We start from the raw sequence: 17,897 nt of genomic DNA, 5'->3' as shown, positions 1-17,897 counted from the left end.
GATGAAAGCACTATTTTTGTAAAAGCAAAAATCTGAAACAACTGCTAAAACTTTGATTAAGTATATTTGTCCTATTCATATGATGGAATACAAGGTGACTTGTGAACTATGTCATCTAAAATATTTAATAAAAGAACTGGATGTAAAAGATATAAGTGAAAAAATAGGTTAAGAAGGTAACAGTATGTAAAAAGCAAATTTATGTCAAAATGTTAATAATGTTATTTCAAAGTAATATTCTCATTCTTTCTGTTTTTCCTTTCTAGTATAACACTACAAAAGTGAATGAAAGACTGAAATAAAACAGTATGTTTTAATGCTTTGAAACTTTGCTACTAGTCTTTTACAACCCTGTGAAAAACAAGATATTTTGACTAGTGGAAGAAGAGTTGTGGAAGTTTAATTAGATATTGAGGAACAATGAAGGAAATTGAGTCAGTTAGCCTTTTGAATTCTAATTATGTAGCAGAGTATTTTTCAAACTGTAGCCTGTGGCAGAATCTTGAGCCAGGGTCTTACTCCTATAGCTTCTGAATCAGTAGGTCTGGATGGGATGCAAGAATTTTCATTTCTAAGAAGTGCCCCAGGTATTGCTGATTCTATTTATGGAGGGACCCCACTTTGAGAACTACTGACATAGAGTCTTAGGGATGGTTTTCACCATTTTCCCAAGGTTATAAAACTAGTAAGTGATTGAAAGTCAGACTCAAAGCTGATTCCAAAGGCCAAACTGTCTCAACCATGTTCTCGATCTTAGCTGAACATTAGAATCACCTGGAGAGCATTTAAAAATCCTGTTGCCAGGTGCCTACCCCAGAACAACTAAGTCAAACCACTGGGGGTTGCACTGGAATGATTTCAAGTGCTTCTAGTGGCCAGCTGCTGAGACCCACTGCCCACCACCACCCCATCAAGCCACCACTTTAATATGGCATTAATTTCAGAAATAAAAGAGCAGTAGCCCTCTGCCTTAAACTAACTAAACTATAACTACTTTGAAGATCCATAGTAACCAAGCAAGTATGAGTATATCTTTGGAAAATACTTTTACAAAATAATTTTATATAAATATCTTGTCTTTTGCTGGATGGAGCAGAGCATTTTCCTTAGATATATTTTGCTCTGAATGAAGTAAACAAAATCTTTCTTTAAATAGGTCAAATATACGTGAGTATTCATTTTTTTTTAGAAGGAAGCCAGATTCAATAAATGGATTGCCATTAAACGCATTGATTGACATAAAATTACCCATAATCATGCTCGATACACTGTACTAGATATAGGAAATGGACAATTATATAGCACTCTGACCTACCTCCTTAGAATTGCTTAGGACTAACCTAGTATTACATATCTGCTTTACATACAGAACAAAGTCTGACACATAAGCAAATGCTGATACTTATGTCACGTGAAGTCCAGGGGAAGTGCTGAAAATTCATTGAATAAATTGCCAACCTCTGAACAAGTTGTGTTCCAAATGTGCATTGTAGATTAATCTTGGTAATGCAGAATTTCCTTGCCTATGGAAATAATGGTTGTTAGGTTACCCCTTTAGAAAAACCAAAGCAGGGACAGTGGAAGCCAAGCAGAACTGGCAACAGACCAGGGAATTCTTACCCATTCTCCCTTTCGTTACCTCGTGTTGTTCTTTCTACTGTAGAGCACCCCTCCCCAGCTGTTTCAGCTAGTATTGTTGTGTAACAAACTACCCATAACTTAATGGCTTCAAATAACCATGATTTACTATTTCTCACAATTTTATGGGACCAGACTTCAAGTAGCATTGGCTGAGCAGTTGATCTATTTTTGTCATTGGTTGGGAGCCACTTGTTCAGCCTGATTCCTCTGTGGCCAGGCTGGGCTAGAAACTCCAAGGTTTTTTTTACTCAATTCTAGGGTAATCTGGTAGTATTCATGTGGCCCTCCGTATAGCCAGCTTGGGCTTTCTCACATTGTGGTGTTTTGAAGATAGGCAGACTTCTCACATGGAAGCTGGTTTCTAAGAGAGAGGAAAGAAAAGCTTCCAATCCTTTTAAGTCTTGGGTTAAGGAGTCCCAGGACCCAGCACATCACTTCTTCCACATTCTGTTGATCAAAGCAAATTGCAAGGTGTCTTGCCTGAGGGTTTCAGCCCTGGACAAGTTCACTATGTATTCAGTGAGACTGAGAAATGACAATGGAATATTCTTGGGTTTATACCCGGCTTTATTCTAGGGTAGTAGGTTGAGCATTAGAATCATACCCACATCCAGCAATCTGTAGGTCTGTAATCCACTTCCTTCTCTGCCTTCACACAGAGCTCTGGGTGGAGTTCTTAATATAGTGACTCAGTCAATAATAAGCCTATGGGTGTGGAAGCATTAGCCCAGCAGCAGGCCAGTTACATCATCAAATAGTTTAGAATCAGGTGAGGATCCTGGTCACAGGAAGTTCCATTTTCCCCACACAGGCTACCTTGAAGTTAAAGGAGAGCATGTGCATATAGGGAAGAAAAAAGTTGATGATGGCCATCTTTGGAGACTATATTCTGTATCATCCTTTCCCTTTTGGGGTCTAGATGTGAGACCCAAACTCTTCAAAGGAGGACCCACCGTGTCCTGAAAGTAAGTTCAGTGGAGGTCAGAGAGGTGAAGGTTCTTTAACAGGAGCTTCAAAAATGGTGAATTCATGCACATCTCTCTTTTAGCTCCCATTCTGTCATAAAAAAAAAAGTCAAAACTATAAATTTGCTTCTAGGAGGAAATTGAAGAGAGTGGATGCCTCGGGACTAGTTTCCTGTAAAGTAAAAAGTTTGTTTCCTGCGTAATGCGCAGAGGTTAGTAGGGTAGGGCTGGCCCAGCTTCATGCAGCTCACTGTTCTACCTCCAAAACAGGATTGAAAAATGGCAACTCATCCATGATGATTGCACAGATAAAATGCATAGCCTATCCTAACCTCAGATGGTCACAGTCCCTCCTCATGGGTCTTTTTTTTGGGCAGCTATCCACCCATACTACCACCTTTCGCTCATAGCCACTTTCTGTGCGAATGGTGACTGCACTTTATGAGCAATTACAGGTAGAGAGAATTTCAAGCTTTATAAAATTTGCCAAGCTCCCCAAACCCACTTAAACATAAGATGAATTATTTACCACCTTGTTCCATTTCCAATTTTATGAAAACTACATGAAATTATTGTTATAATCACTGCCAACTGAAGTAGTAAATTGATCATACTGGGGAATAGAAGAGGCAGATGCATAAATGCTACTTGAACAATACTTTTGTTGATGGGGGTAGAAGGAGCACGAGACTAGGAATCAGCTGAGTGTGACTCTTAGGCAAGAAACTGAATGTCTTTGTAACCTTAGTCCCAAGAACCTGCAGAAAAGAGATGGTAACATGAGATAATGATGTAAAAGTGATGGAGATCAAGTCGGTTCTACAGACTTCAGATGTTGTGCTTTCGTGAATTTTATTAATACTGTCATCATCCCTCCATGTTATAACCCACTAGGCTTCACTCTGAATTGTCTGCTAAAATCAGGGAGGGTGAAGATTCTGCCTGTTCTGCAGCCTTTTCACTCCATGGCATAGGTGCCCTGGCAGGGCTCTGAGTGACACTTCCTGTCATAAATACAACTGTATTGGATTAGGAAAGAACTACAGATTTACAAGATGTACAAAGGAAGGAAAGAGATTATAACAATAGCCAACATTTGAGCCTCAGGGCCAAGCCCTGGATTTGTGCCTTTTCCTGTTTTAACCTCATTTAACCTGTTCCTGGGCCTTTTGAGGAACGTGCCATGATTAGATCCATTTACAGGCATGAACAAGCCTTAGCGAGATTGTTAACTGCCTGAAGGTTCATTAGAGAATCAGTAGTGGGTCCAGGATTTGCACCTAGTGATGTCCTGATCTGGTGCTGTGATTTCCCATGCTCACCTGGAGCCTGACCGCTAACCAAGGCCGCAAGAAGATGAGAGCCTCGTGGTCTGGGCTGGCTATGTGGGCATGTGACCTGGGCAGTCCCACAGGACTCTACACTAGTTTACTGTTCCATTGGTGCCATCTCAAAATTCCTAATAATTTTGAATGATTGGCCCCTCATTTTCATCTTCTACTGGGTCTTGCACATGTAGCCTGTCCTGGGAGTGATTAAGGTGAGAGAAGAATGGAGGAAACAGCCCAACTTATTTTACAAGGTGACATGTCAAGCAAAGGAGAAAGGAAGAGGCAGCTAACATTTGCTGAACACCCATTACATGCCAGGCATGTGTCCGTGCCATGATACACCCATTAATTAATCTCACCTCCAGAACAACTCTATGAGGTAAATAAGTTCATCATTTTATAGATAAGGGAACAGATTCTCAGAGAAGTTGTCATTTCTGTAAGCTTACACATCTGCAAAGAGGTATAACTGGGATTCATGGCCAGGTGTGTGTGACTTCAGTGTTCTTGCTCCTACTAACTCCACCCTGTTGCCTCATGGTGGAGATAAAAATACCTACTCCTCATGTATGCGTTATTATGAGATGATTTCCCACCTCTGCAGAAATAGATTAAACTGTGGTTACAGGTATAGAGTTGACAATGATGGATGTAGAGTTGCTGTCTACAAAACATGCTTATTCCTGGTTGAGCCTGACCTACTGAAAGATTCTCAAAGGTAGAAGCTATGATATGTAAATATGATCAAGATGAGATATCATAATTATCGGACAGAGGCCTGACTATGCAGTGTTAATTTTATAAACTAATTGCATCCCGTTCTTAAATCTGTTATTAGTAATAAACTAGGAGTCCAGAGATCTAAATTCTACTTTGACTTTAAATCATCTTGGAAAAGTCATTTGACTTCTCTGAGGCTTAACTATGAATTGAAAGAGGAAGGACTGTACAGTTACAGTAAAAGGTTCATAGTAATTCAACCCTTAAGGAGGAAGCCCTAATTGGCTTTCCTTCTAGAGGGAGGAGAGGGAAGAGAAGAGAGGTAGGACCCCCTATCCCAGCACACTGAGGTTTCCTTGAGAGGCTGGCTTCCCCTCCTTTAGTGGGCATTGGTTCTGTCTGCCTGCAGTACAGGGGGTTGCTTGCCTGGACACATGAGCCTGCAGCAGCTGGCAGAGGTAATGCAGGATGCTTGTTGAGGAGGGAGCAGGGAGGAGCTCTAATTTTGCCTCCTATTTCTCAGTCATGAGTTAACTCTTGCTTTCTCCCTATTTGTATGCACTTTGGCAAGGACCCAATGACCATGTCCTAGCTATTGTTCTGAGGTTGACTGGGAGTGGTTTCACAGTCATGGGTCCAGGCTTAGCTGACAAGAATGCCGTGATTGATGAACCATGTCTGTCATGGGTGCTGGGTGTATGGCGGATGATAGACGAGGTTCACATCCCATCTATTAGATAGTTACCATTCCCAAATCAATGTGGACTTTCCATAAATATTTCTTGGAGGACTGAACAAGCATTTCTGTTAGTATCAACTTTGTTGTAACTGCGAGAACAGTGTAGTCTCAGAAGTTAGCTGAGAAGATTCTAGAAAATTTAAGGCATTGCCCTACATAAGTGAAAAATTGGATTTTCTCTTGATTTCTCAGAGTGTGGAGCACAAAGTATTTGTATCAGAACCATCCAGGGAGCTTGTTTGAGATACAGTGTTCTGGGCCCCGTCCAAGACTCATTGAATTCAAATTTTTAGAGGATAAGACAGAGGATTCTACATTCTCACAAGTGTCCTCAGTGATTGTTGTGTGTGTGTGTGTGTGTGCTCAAGTTGGAGATTTATTGCCTTATAAGATTGGGTAAGAAAATTCACGTATTTAAAACAGGAAATATTTTCAGGAGTAAGTTCTTCAGTGTTAGGTGTGGTCTTAAGTCTAAATAGACTTAAGAGCAAATGAAAAGTTTCTTGAAGCAGTTATAGTTTATTCTAGTGGCTAATGCTGGATAAGGTTGCAGGAATATGGTATTTTTTTTCATTCTCACATCTTTGTTGTGTGTGTGTGTGTGTGTGTACACATCAATGTGCAAACCATGGAAGGGCAACAGAACAAGGTTGGACAAGACTACAGCAAGGATTGCAGAGTGGAATCTGCTTTAAGAATGGCCAACTTCTCAGAGATAATTATAAACAATAAATTGACATGGATGAAAGCCGCCAAGAGAAGGGAAAAAATAGGCCAAATGTTCCAAAGGCTTTTAGGAAAAGCATTCCAGCTCAGACAGTCACACAAGAACAAGTCAGTATTGTTGGAAGGAGGCAGGCTTAGGGCCAGACAACCTCAGTTTGAATCTGACCCTGCCACTTAGCCCGTCCTGTGATTACAGGTAAGTCACTTAATTCGTCTAGATCCCTGTGCCCATTTGTGAAACTGGATAATGCTAGAACTCTCACCAGCAGTGGCACAAGTGGTGGTGGACGTGAACAAGGAAAACAAGGGTGAAGTGCTGGCAGGTAGTAAGCCCACCGCAGCAGCCGCTGGACAGCTGCCAAAGCCGAAACTACTTTCTCTTGTAAAGTGTAGCTAATCGATATTATTATTTTAGTATCGAATCATTTTCCTGTGAGGGCGTGTGTTAATTTTACTGAGACTCAGTCACTCATACAGGGGGCAGACCTTATCAGGAAGATAAGAGGGCCTATAAATAGCATCACTGGCCTCTAGAATTAGCTTGGACTCCAGAGAGCCTCCCTGAGCAGGAGTCATGTTTTCATTTCCCTAAAGGTTGATGAGCCCAAAGTATACCTTAATTAAAGTGTTTATTGATTCAACAAAAATATGTCGAACATGAGCCTGTCTTTATACGTTAGCCCAGTCCTTGCCCTACAGTTGCTCACAAGCCCATGCACCTAAGCCAGGGGCCACAGGAACACAGAGAAAGTGATGACTACTGTGTCCCAGAAACAGGGGGCGTGGGACCTTTACTGATGAGAAGATATTTTAATTTGGTTTTGAAGGATGAATATAAGTTTTCCAGATGGGACCCAGGTGAGGCAAAGGCTAGAGTGTTTTCACTTGGGGAGGCTAAACCTGAGGGATGAGGAAGAACAACAGGTGAATTTCTCTCCCTATTGTGCATCCATGTATGTGGACATAGACAGTTTGGTCCCTGGGGAGTTCGCCAGCCAGGACATAAGGATTTTAGTTTAATTATGGCAGAGTCATGGAGGGATTTTGCTTCAGAGGGGGAAATGGCTGAATTCCTGGTGACATACTTTGCAAACTCATCCCAACACATTGATGGGAAACCTCCTCAGAGCTCCTTATCTTCAACCATCTTTGCAGTCAAGAAGTCAAAAACCTTAAGTACTGTTTCCTAGAGTTCCAGAATCAGAGGCCACAGGGGGACAATGTATCATGGCATCAACATTCTGTCCTTTCTTCTTCATTTTCCATCATTAGTGTGTTCTCTCGAGCCCCTGGGCACATACAAACGTGGTGCATATTTAACGAGTCCATTTTTGAGTGGACATAAAGAATGTGCTTTAGTAATAGGTCACGTCAATTTGAGGAGGCATCCAATCAGATAAATCAGTCATTATAGGATGTGTGTGTATTTGTATGTGTGTGTTTGCTTACAGAATTAATCAATGAAGGATAAACACATAAGTAAATTTGTAAAATAAAAATAAATTTATAAATAGATTTGAGAAGTGCCCTTTGAGCTTGTGAAGCTGCATTTGCTTTCTGAGAAAAAAGAAATGTTATCTGTTTTCTCATTTAAAAGGGACTGTTGGTCAAATTGAGTCCATGTTAAAAAAAAAAATTCAGAGCAAAATAGTGTCCAGTGTAAACTCTGTACAGAAATAAACTCAGTCTAGTCCCCCAAGTCTCATAATTCAGCCCATTATCCAATTCAGTGGTGCTGGTCATTGGGGGTTGGAGGGGAGAGGTGGGGCATATTTGAATGCAGATTCCTAGGTGCACATTAGTTCTGTAAGTCTGAAGCGGGGCCCAGGAACCTGCATTTTCAACAACCCAGTGACTCTGATCTAAGGGGTCTAAGTATCAGAATTTGAAGAACTCCACTTTACCCCTTCCTGCCTGGATGGTTCTCTAGACGTCAGCCAAAGCTCATGGGTTGCTTCTTGAATATAGAATCAGAACAAAGCAGCAGACTGCACTGGAGGAGAGTCCTATGTGAGCCCAAAGAACCACACATTAAACAGCTGGGTTAGTCTTTTATAAACAGAGCACTTTATGCATTCTTCTCTTTTTAATCCTTTTCACTGCTCATTAGCACTTCATCCTAGAAATGCAGCTCCTGAAAGGCAGCTCCCAGTGAAACCTGGGGGGCACTCGGAAGCCTAGAAGACATCGCCATCTTATCAGTTCCCTTACACGTGTTACTGTGGAAAGGCCTTCTGTGGGCTACTTTATTCTATTTTATGTGACTTCCTAGGGTTGGACTCTGTTCTCTCTGGGTTCACATTTTTCAAGTATTTTGTCTCTTCTAAATTTATATCCTTGTCTCCTTTGCTGTATCTACTCCTTGCAGTTCCTAAAATCCATGTGAAAACACTTGGGGGAAAAATGATGTTTATATAAGGCAGTATCACTAGTGTACTTCAGGACGCCTTGAGATAATTGACCTGGAATTTTGCAACTGTGCTCTTGAATGCCCAGCACAATTACATTTTGTAACAAATTTTCTGAAACAATTTTGATTTCAAATATTCCATTCTATGACCACTATGAATACATACTCATACTTTTGGGGACATGAATCCAGATTATTGGTTCAGAAACTAGAGTCAGTAAGCATCAATTGTCTTATACAAAATCCAGTGGAGTTTATCTATTGTTAAGTAAGGTAGAATTATGTTAAAAATCCATCTTACCTATTTGGCATTTCCATAGCAAAGGTACAATATACTTGAAAAATGAATTTTATAATTCTACCCCCATTGTTCTGGACTTCTGGAGTCCCTCCATTGGAAACCAATCTTTATTTTGTGGTGTGAGAATGGCAATTTCCTTACCTTGTAGTTTGGATTTCTTGGATTTTTTTTCTCTGAGCTACATGTTTTAATGGATTCCTCAAAAATCGCCCCAGTAACAGTGCCAGTAACAAAATAGCTTTTGCAGTGTTGGGAACCAGACCTTTTCCACTGAGAGACGAACAAATATTTATCCAAAATGAGGCAGAAATAGCTAACTTGATTAGAGAGCACTAAATTAAGTCAGTGTTTCAAACTCAGAAAGGGATAGATTCATTATGAGACTCTTGCCTGACAAGAACTGGGAAAGGTCTGATAATTTTATCCTCCTGCCAGTTAAAAAGTTAGCTTGCCAGAGTTTCATGAGGGCAGAAAACATGAAACTCTTGGGTCAGAGATGATGGAGAATGTATTGCTTCCAGCACCAGCAGTAGCCAGAGTATCAGCATTTTCCAGTGCCCATTCCCTGAGTTCTACTTGCCACAAGGAGGTATAAAGATGTCCAAGTGACCCTGTATATGTAATGAGCTGCATTACTAGAAGGAATCCTGAGGTTAGGATTTCAAGCCTTTTGTCATGGGCTCTAAGCATGCCTGGGCTTTGATGCAACAGGAGACTGTCTCTATCCTCCAAGTCTGTTCACTGTACATCCTTGAGAAGGCAGTCAGTATCTCTGCTCACTAGACATGCAGGGACTTGAAAGACCCACTGAAAATTGTCCTCAATGACACCATGGAAAATACTTTGCTCTTGAGCACATTTAGTTGAGCCTTTTTGGGATGGGGCTCAGCAGATACCATTTCATTTTAGACATGCTTCTTGGTTAACATAGGTATGTAGCAAATTGTTCTTTCTACCAAAATTTATATCATTTATAAAGGTCATTGATAATATGACACTCATAGAAATCTTTGTTTTTATTTATGTTCCTTCTAATCACCTGAAGAGGTGATTTGTCCATATCCACTCCCTCTAGGTAACAATTTAGTATCAGGTATTATGTGGCTGCTATATTATTAGATATTCTCAAAGGCAAAATTCAAAACTGAATTCTCTGGTAACATCGAATCATACACTGAAGCAGCAATACTTTTTGTTTGTGTATTTGTTTCTTAACATCATGTAATGTGGCTTTGTCCACATGGTCAAAGAAAAGGTTTTATTTATTTAACTTTTTCTTGCTGAATTGTTCAGATCTATTTTCCTGTAACTACGGTGTAGAGTTTCTAAGATATAGATGTGTGCTGTTTATTTAGTATGCCTGGAAAGATAGAAGAAGAACGATACCAAGTAAGCTTTCACCATTAATTTTGGGCTTTCTGTTGAATTGACTATGTCAAAATAAACTTGACATACTTACACTGAAAGTGATTAATTACTGTCTCGTAAATCAAGATAAAGGATTTGCAGGCAACAGACAGCTTTTTGTTCCTGGAAACTGATTTTCTCTTAATTATAATGCATTTTCATGACTGCATATTTGCTCCATTTATGCAATATCTATTTCAAATTCCCTCTCTGCACCAAGGCCATTATAATCAGGGTAGTGGTGGAATTCAGACCTTTCTAAATTGCTTATACAAGTACACTGCTACTTCCACCATTAGAGATGTACCTTAAAATGCAAATATACTGTAGGAGTTCAGAGCAAGTGTGGCTTCATGGGTCTCTTCTTGAGGTCATTCGAGGGTCACAGTCAGGGGAATCCATATGTTGCTATGAAAGAGAGATCGAAAAAATAGCTGGTGATCTTTCTGTCTCTGGGTTGCTCCAAAGATGGCCCCAAATATCCCTTTTTCTTGCATTTCCTTCCCAGTTCACTGCTGAGTGAGCGTGCATGGTCCATTCCAGAATGACATATGCAAAGGCCACACCTTCTTTCAGGGTTTCCTCCTCACGACTATCTGCAGAAGAATGCTGTGAACCAAGGGAGAACAAAGCTTCCTGAAGATCTAACAAATGAACCCCATCATTTTGACTTTTTAGCTTCTGAGCAGTAACCGGCAAATTGTGATCATGCGCTGGTTTTCTATCCTGAGAAGTTATTATTTGCTGGTTGCAGTCGTAACACTAGGGGGCACTAATATGCTCAAAAATTCCTTCCATCTCGTTGGGACAAGACTTCATCTCACCCGATTTCATTTTAGATCTAGAAGAGACCTAGGAGATAATTTAGGCCCATTTTGTAAATAGCTTTCATTGTTTTATAAATACTTAGCTGGTTGTGAAACCAGAAGGAAATGACTTATCCAAGACCAACACTGGCAGGTGATGGTCCTAGTGATTTGATGTTCTTTCTCCTCTACAATAGTACTTTTGTCAGAGAATCTGGGACAGCCTTTTCTTAACCACTGGTAGTAAGTGCCTGCAATTCTCAGTTGTGTTCGGGGGATACTGCTTTGAACAACACAGGTATGGTTCTGCCCTCAGATTGCTCAACATTTAGGAAAACCCACTGACCAACTAACTGGATTTTAACAAGGAGTGTTATGGGAAAATACAGCAGAGGGGTGTCAGACTACCCCGTTTAGCTAGACCCTAAGGGAAAAGGAAATCGGCAATAAGAAGCAATGGGAAGCAATGGGGAGGGAAGATTTAACAGTAGGAAGCAGGGAAGGTATGACTTTACTGAGATGGGAAAGACCAAAGATACTTGGAGGTCCTGAAAAGCTTTGGCGTTGGAGCTTGGGGAGAGTGGCAAAGAGTGGCACAGGGTGAGCCTGGGGAAATGGGCAGGAGCCAGATCACCCTAGGGCCGTGTGGGCCATGTGAGAATGAGGACCTCAGCTACGGGGTCACGGAGAGTCACTGAAGGATTTCAAACAGGCAAGAGACAAATGCCTGCACACTGTGCGTATGAACACTGACTGCAGAATGGAGAGGCATGTGGCTGGGAAGAGGAAGAGCAGTTAAGAGCCAATCCAAGTCATCCAAACAAGAGGTGATGGTGTCAAGAACTGTGGTTGTAGTTGCTTTGGGGGTGCTTTCTGCCTATACAGGGTGGATTTCCTCTGAAGCATCCAGATGAAACAGCTGCCTGCTGGCAGAGTTACTGCCAGAAATCTGCCTGCTCCTCTTCTTTCTCCCACCCCTTCTTTGGCTCTTCCAGCTGTGGCCCTCTTAATTGAAACTAGAATCTAGCTTAGGATGAGCCAGGCTCTCACCCTTGCCCGCTGTCACCCTTGCAGCTGAGCACAGCCAGGCCTGTCCCACCATTCCAGGACTCATGGGCTACGATTGGTACCATGTACTGTATTCAGGTGGACTCACCATTTGCAGGATTACAGGGCAGCCAGGGCACAAAAGTAGTCAGGAAACAGATATGCTTTATGCTGTTTGATCTGTTTGGCAAAGCTTTGTTTGGGAGGGGATTATTACTATTATTTCTCAAAGTAAACTTTTTTTACTGGACTAAAAATAGTACATACTCATAGAAGATCTGAAAAAAACAGGAAATGTTGAGGAACAAAATCCCCGTAATTCCACAATTCAAATCCAATAACTTTCTATAATTTGGGGATACTTTTTCCCTTTTCTTTCCAAGCATATTTTAAAAATACTGGGATCTAACCCAGTATGAAAAATTGGTTTGACATTTTTACAAAAATACTGCTGATAGTTTTGAGTGATTATCTGTGCAAGACTCTGAACAGAGCGTTTTACAAATATTACCCCAATTTAATCCTCAGAACAATCCTAAGAGGTAGGATCTATTATCCCTATTTATAGGTGAGGAAACTGAGGCATAGTAAGATTAAGCAACTTTTTTCAACAGCTTTATTGAGGTATAATTAAAATACAATGAGCTGTACATATTTAAAGTATACAATCTAATAACTTGTGACATACATACATACCTGGACACTTCCTCTTAGCGATGATGAATTTAATGTCACCCCCAGAGTTTTGTCTTGTCCCTTTGTTGTCCCTCCTCCCCCCATCCCATCTCTAAGCAGCTGTGGGTCTGCTTTCTATCATTATAGATTAGTTTTCCTTTTCTAGAATTGTGAACTTATACATTATGTGTTACGTTTGCTATCTGCCTTCTTTCCCTCAGCATAACTATTTGAGGTTAGTCCATGTTGTTTCATGTGTCAATAGTTCATTAGCTTTCATGGCTGAGCATTACTCCATTGTATGGATTCTGCAATTTGTTTATCGAGTTACCTATTGGTCAACATTTGGGTTATTCCCAGTTCTTGGCCCACAAATAAAATGTCTATGAGCATTAGTGTGCAGATCTTTGGGTATATGCCTTCAGTTTTCTTGAGTCAATACCTAGGAATGGAATGGCTGGGTCATCTAGTAGGTGTATTCAGAATACATAAGGAACATCCAAAACTCAATAATAAGAAAAAAAGCAACCCAAAATAAAGATAGGCAAAAGATTTGAACACATACTTCACTAAAGGAATCATACTGATGGCAAATAAACACATGAAAAGATGCTCAACATTATTAGTCACTAAAGAAATACCAATTAAAACCATAGTGAGACACCACTATATCAGAACAGCTAAAATGAAGAGCCTGACCACTAAATTATTGGTGAGCATATGGAGGAACTGAGTCTTTTGTACTCTGCTGGTGGGAATGTAAAATGGTACAACCACTTTAGAAAACTGTTTGATAATTTTTTTTAAAGTTTAGACATAAACTTACTATAGAAGCTTCCAATGGCTGCTATAATAAATTGCTATTAACTTGGTGGATTATAACAACAGAAATTTATCCTCTCTCAGTCCTGAAGGCCAGAAGTTCAAAATCAAGGTGTCAGCAGGGCCTGGTTCAGGCTCGAGAGCTTCAGAGGCCCTAAAGAAGCTTCTCTGATTCTGCCAGCTTCTGGGAATTGCCACCATTCCTTGGCTTGAGGCTGCATCATTCCATTTTTTGCCTCCATCTTAACATCACCCCCTCTTCTGGATGTCTGTGTCTAAACTCCCTCTTCTTCTTATAGGGAAACGTGATTATATTTAGGATCTACCTGGATAATCCAGAATAAGCCCCTTCTCTCAAGATCCTTAACGAAAGCCATATAAGGTAATATCCTTTGCTCTATAAGGTAACATTCACTCATTTGTCATATAAGATAATGTTCACAAGCTCTGGGGTTTTGGTCATGGACATATCCTTTGGAAGGCCATGTATACCTCCCATAAGCAACTCTTTAATCTATTATAACACAAGCATGTTCCCATTTTAAAAACTCTTTATAAACCTCTTTTCAAATGGTCACAAAGTATTTGCCATTTGGATGCATCATATTTATTATTTCGACTACTGAACATTAAAGACAGTCTTTATTTAAAATAATATTGCAGTAAACATCTTTGTGTATAAGGTCGTATTTTAAATACTTTGATATTTTTCCCTCTTAGGTTTCATAAAATTCCCTCTTAATTTTAGTTCAGTGAGCCAAAAGCTATAAATGTAAATTTCTTTGCATATCTTCCAAAAGGTTGGTACCAACTACGCTCTACACGCTCCGTAAAGCCTTTTACACTACTCCTTCCTGTTTCAAGCAAAACTTTTTTGGCAAATTGTTAAGTAGAAAATAGTGCCTTATTTTAATTTGTATTCCTGATGAAATGATGTTTTCTTTTATGCTTTAATCAGAATATCTTTCCTCTTTAAATTTTCTGTGTCCTCTGCCAAATCAATTAGTTGGCTAATGCTTTCTAAAAAAATCATCTTATGTGAACTCTATATAGACAGTAGAATGATGTTTTAAAATTTGTCCTGTGAATGTATTTCTGAGTTATGGTTTGCTTTTGAATTTTGTTATATTTTGATAATTCAGGATTTTAACAAACAGGAGTGTAAAATTATTTTACATAGGGCCATTCTATTGAGGTTTCCCTTTATATTTCTCCCATAACCACAGGAGGAGAATTTGAGAAAATTCTCCCACATTCAGAGAGCAGATATATTCATCTAATTTTCTCCATTTGGGGGGAGAGGGCGGGGCAAATCTCTAATCCATCTGTACTTCTATTTTGATATATGGAGAGAAGTGGAGAACATAACTAGGTTTTTCTAAATTCTTCAACAATTAAACAGTTACCTCAAAATCATTTTTATTGAATAATCCATCTCTTTAGTATTGATTTGTGATGGCTTCTTTATCATTTGTTAATGCTCTCATATAAACTGGGATCTGTTTGGAGGAGATTTATTCTATCCCATTAATCTATTTTTGGCCAATATGAGAAATTTACATTGAAATTTTATGATATATTTTAACATACACACAAGTCAGGTCATGAGGTTAGTTTCCTCTAATCAGAGAAGCCTTTTGCCTAAACGCGAGGCTGTCATTGCATTTTAGAAAAGCAAACTTACTAGCACATAGATTATCTTACCAATAATTTATATCAGCTTTTATTGCTTTAAAGTAGCACATCTTTTTCTTTGACTCATTATAATGGAATATTTTATACACATAATGTTTACATTTTCCCCTCTCCTGTTTTTATCCTATCCCCAAACTCATTACTAGACAAAATATTGTATTTAGAAATGTCCCTGAAACTTTTAAACTATTATGATAAATACTCCTGCAGCAGGCTGATTTTTTTGCACATCAGCCGCAATAATTACCAGATGCTATTCAACTGACCAGGTCCCACATTCCCACTTTCTGATTTGGTTTAAATCAGGGTTTGTCAACCTTGGCACTGTTAACATTTGGGGTTAAATATTTCCCTCTTGTGTCCTATTCACTGTAGATGTTTAGCAGCATTCCCCACTAGTTATCAATAACACCATCCCCGGCCTCCCCAATTATGACAATTAAAAATGTCTCCAGACATTGTCAAGTGTCTCCTTTGAGACAAAATTGCCTCTCTGAGAGCTATTGATTTAGATCAAAGTAGTCAGACAGCATGTAGCATAATAAATTTAACTTTCATTCTTTTTTTACATCATCTTAGTAACAATCAGGTCAAACCTAAAAGCAATCCAATAATTGAACATGGTTCACTGTCATTAGGCTTGGAAAAAAATCAGCTCCAGGGCATTATCCTTGGCCTTAAACATGACTACAGTAAGAAATGACATTCTAGTTGCTCAAAGTGAAACATCTCAGAGATCTCTGTTGATTCATCCCTCCCTCCTTAGCATAGGTTGACAATAAATTTGAAAAGTTGTCCATTTGACATATTACAGTTTGACAGTTATATATATTGGTATGTGTAAATACATTATTATCTGAGTTTTAATCTTTTTTGATGTTTAGAAAATGGCCCAAACTCAAAGCACCTAACTCTTTGACTCATCTTGCTTTTGATTTTAGCATGTAACCATGGTTGTCTGTGCTAGTTAGTTCAGAGGGGTTTTACAAGATGATAATGAGGCCAATGTTGCAATTACAATTAGCTTCACAGAAGAATAGCCCAGCTTCACAGCAGCATACTGAACTGCTAACCCCTGTCACCACTCTCAACCAATGGCTGAATGAAGATAAGAACAGAGAATGTTACCAACTCAGCACTCCAGGACCATTCAGCCTGGACAAGCAAAGGTCATCTCATTGATGATGATGGGCCACCTGGGTTATATTCCTATACCAATGCACTGCAGAAGCCCAAAATAAGGAGTACTCTCTAAATCAGAGTTGTTGCCTTTACAGCCAAGGTAGATCACTGAGGCAAAAACTTTTTTATTCTATTTTTTTTAAATTAACAAATAGGACAGCTACAGTTTTGAAAGATATTTAAGCAACTGTTATTTTTGTTTCCAAATTTGTAATTTTGACCATATGTTTGAAGGAAGTGCATTTTATCCACACATGAAATTAATCGTTCATTAGAAACATAAATTTGCTTGCTGCTATGTAAATGTAATGACTAAATCAGGCAATTTTTCATTGGAAAGGGATGAATGTTGAGGATGTAAGTACTGAAATGGAGATTGAACTTACTTGTATTTAATACAGCTTTGTGTTGAGAAAGGTGTGTTAACAAGGGTCTCCAGCACCAGTTTCCTTAATATTAATTATGTGTTGTATAGAAGGTAACCTCGATGGAAACATCTTCCCTTTATTCAAAACATTGGGCTCATTTTACTTTTAGAGTATTTGCTTTGCTCTTGCTAAACTGCCTATATAGTAACGGATGTAGCGAAACTTGGCCAATTTGATTTATAGTCTCACTTCCAGCATTGATGGGCATTTCTTTCCCTTTTCCTCTGGTCCTTGAATTCTGATCATACTCATCCAATCCCAGGCCACATTTTCCCAGTAGGGAGCTTCTATTTATATAATGGTTTTTCTTTCTCATTGCTGCCTACATTTTTTTTTGGCTTATCAAAAGATCCATAGGAATTTTCAGCAGTGTTCATTCACCAAATTGCATTCACCAAATGCATTCACCAAATGCAATCAACTTCCATAGCCTATGGAGAAAGTAGCTTTTAGAAATTGATATTTACTTCACATCATCAAATGTCTCTTAAACATACTGACTCCCAAATGAACAAGTGGGCAAGCCAAACAAACTGAACCTTGAATCCAAGAATGTCTGCAGATGTTTCCAGGAATTGCTTCATAACCAGTGAAATCAGGAACATATGTTTTTTCAATTGATTTCTACAGTTGCAGGTGCCTGGGTACCACATTTTCCCAACTGCCTCCCTGTTAAAATTAGTGCTGTTTTCAGAATCTCTTGTTTCCAAATGTGTGGTGTTCTTTTTCTAAGAATTCTAAGATTTAGTGCATTTCTATGTATTACGTACTGTGCAAACTGCTTTCGTGGATTATTTCAGTTAATTTTTACAACTAGCTGACGGCATACATTAGATACTATTATTATTATCATCATCATATTCATACAGTTAAGGGAACCAAGGGGTAAAGTTCAGCCAGTGGCCCAGGATATACAGCTCACATTAACACATGACAAAGCCAGACCTTGAATCTGGTCTGTGTGAATTCAGAGCCTGTACTCTTAACTATTATACTATACTG

The 17,897-nt window shown here is 39.3% G+C and overlaps 1 protein-coding gene across 13 annotated transcripts in view; it reads left to right on the top strand.

Annotated features, from left to right (window-relative positions):
* THRB (thyroid hormone receptor beta) overlaps positions 1–17,897 on the top strand; it is a 368,089-nt gene that overhangs the window by 60,605 nt on the left and 289,587 nt on the right. For 3 of the 13 annotated variants that reach the window (XM_073222715.1, XM_017649486.3, XM_073222720.1), the window contains exon 2: positions 13,890–13,972. The exons of the other annotated variants lie outside the window; for them this stretch is intronic. The gene's annotated coding sequence lies outside the window, so the exon portion shown is untranslated. The remainder of the gene's footprint in view (positions 1–13,889; positions 13,973–17,897) is intronic. 13 annotated transcript variants of the gene reach the window in all.

The sequence above is a fragment of the Manis javanica genome, chromosome 15 (assembly GCF_040802235.1).
Source record: "Manis javanica isolate MJ-LG chromosome 15, MJ_LKY, whole genome shotgun sequence".
Classification (NCBI taxonomy): domain Eukaryota; kingdom Metazoa; phylum Chordata; class Mammalia; order Pholidota; family Manidae; genus Manis; species Manis javanica.
Note: the sequence above shows the minus strand (reverse complement) of the source record. Positions and strands in the feature narration are given on the sequence as shown.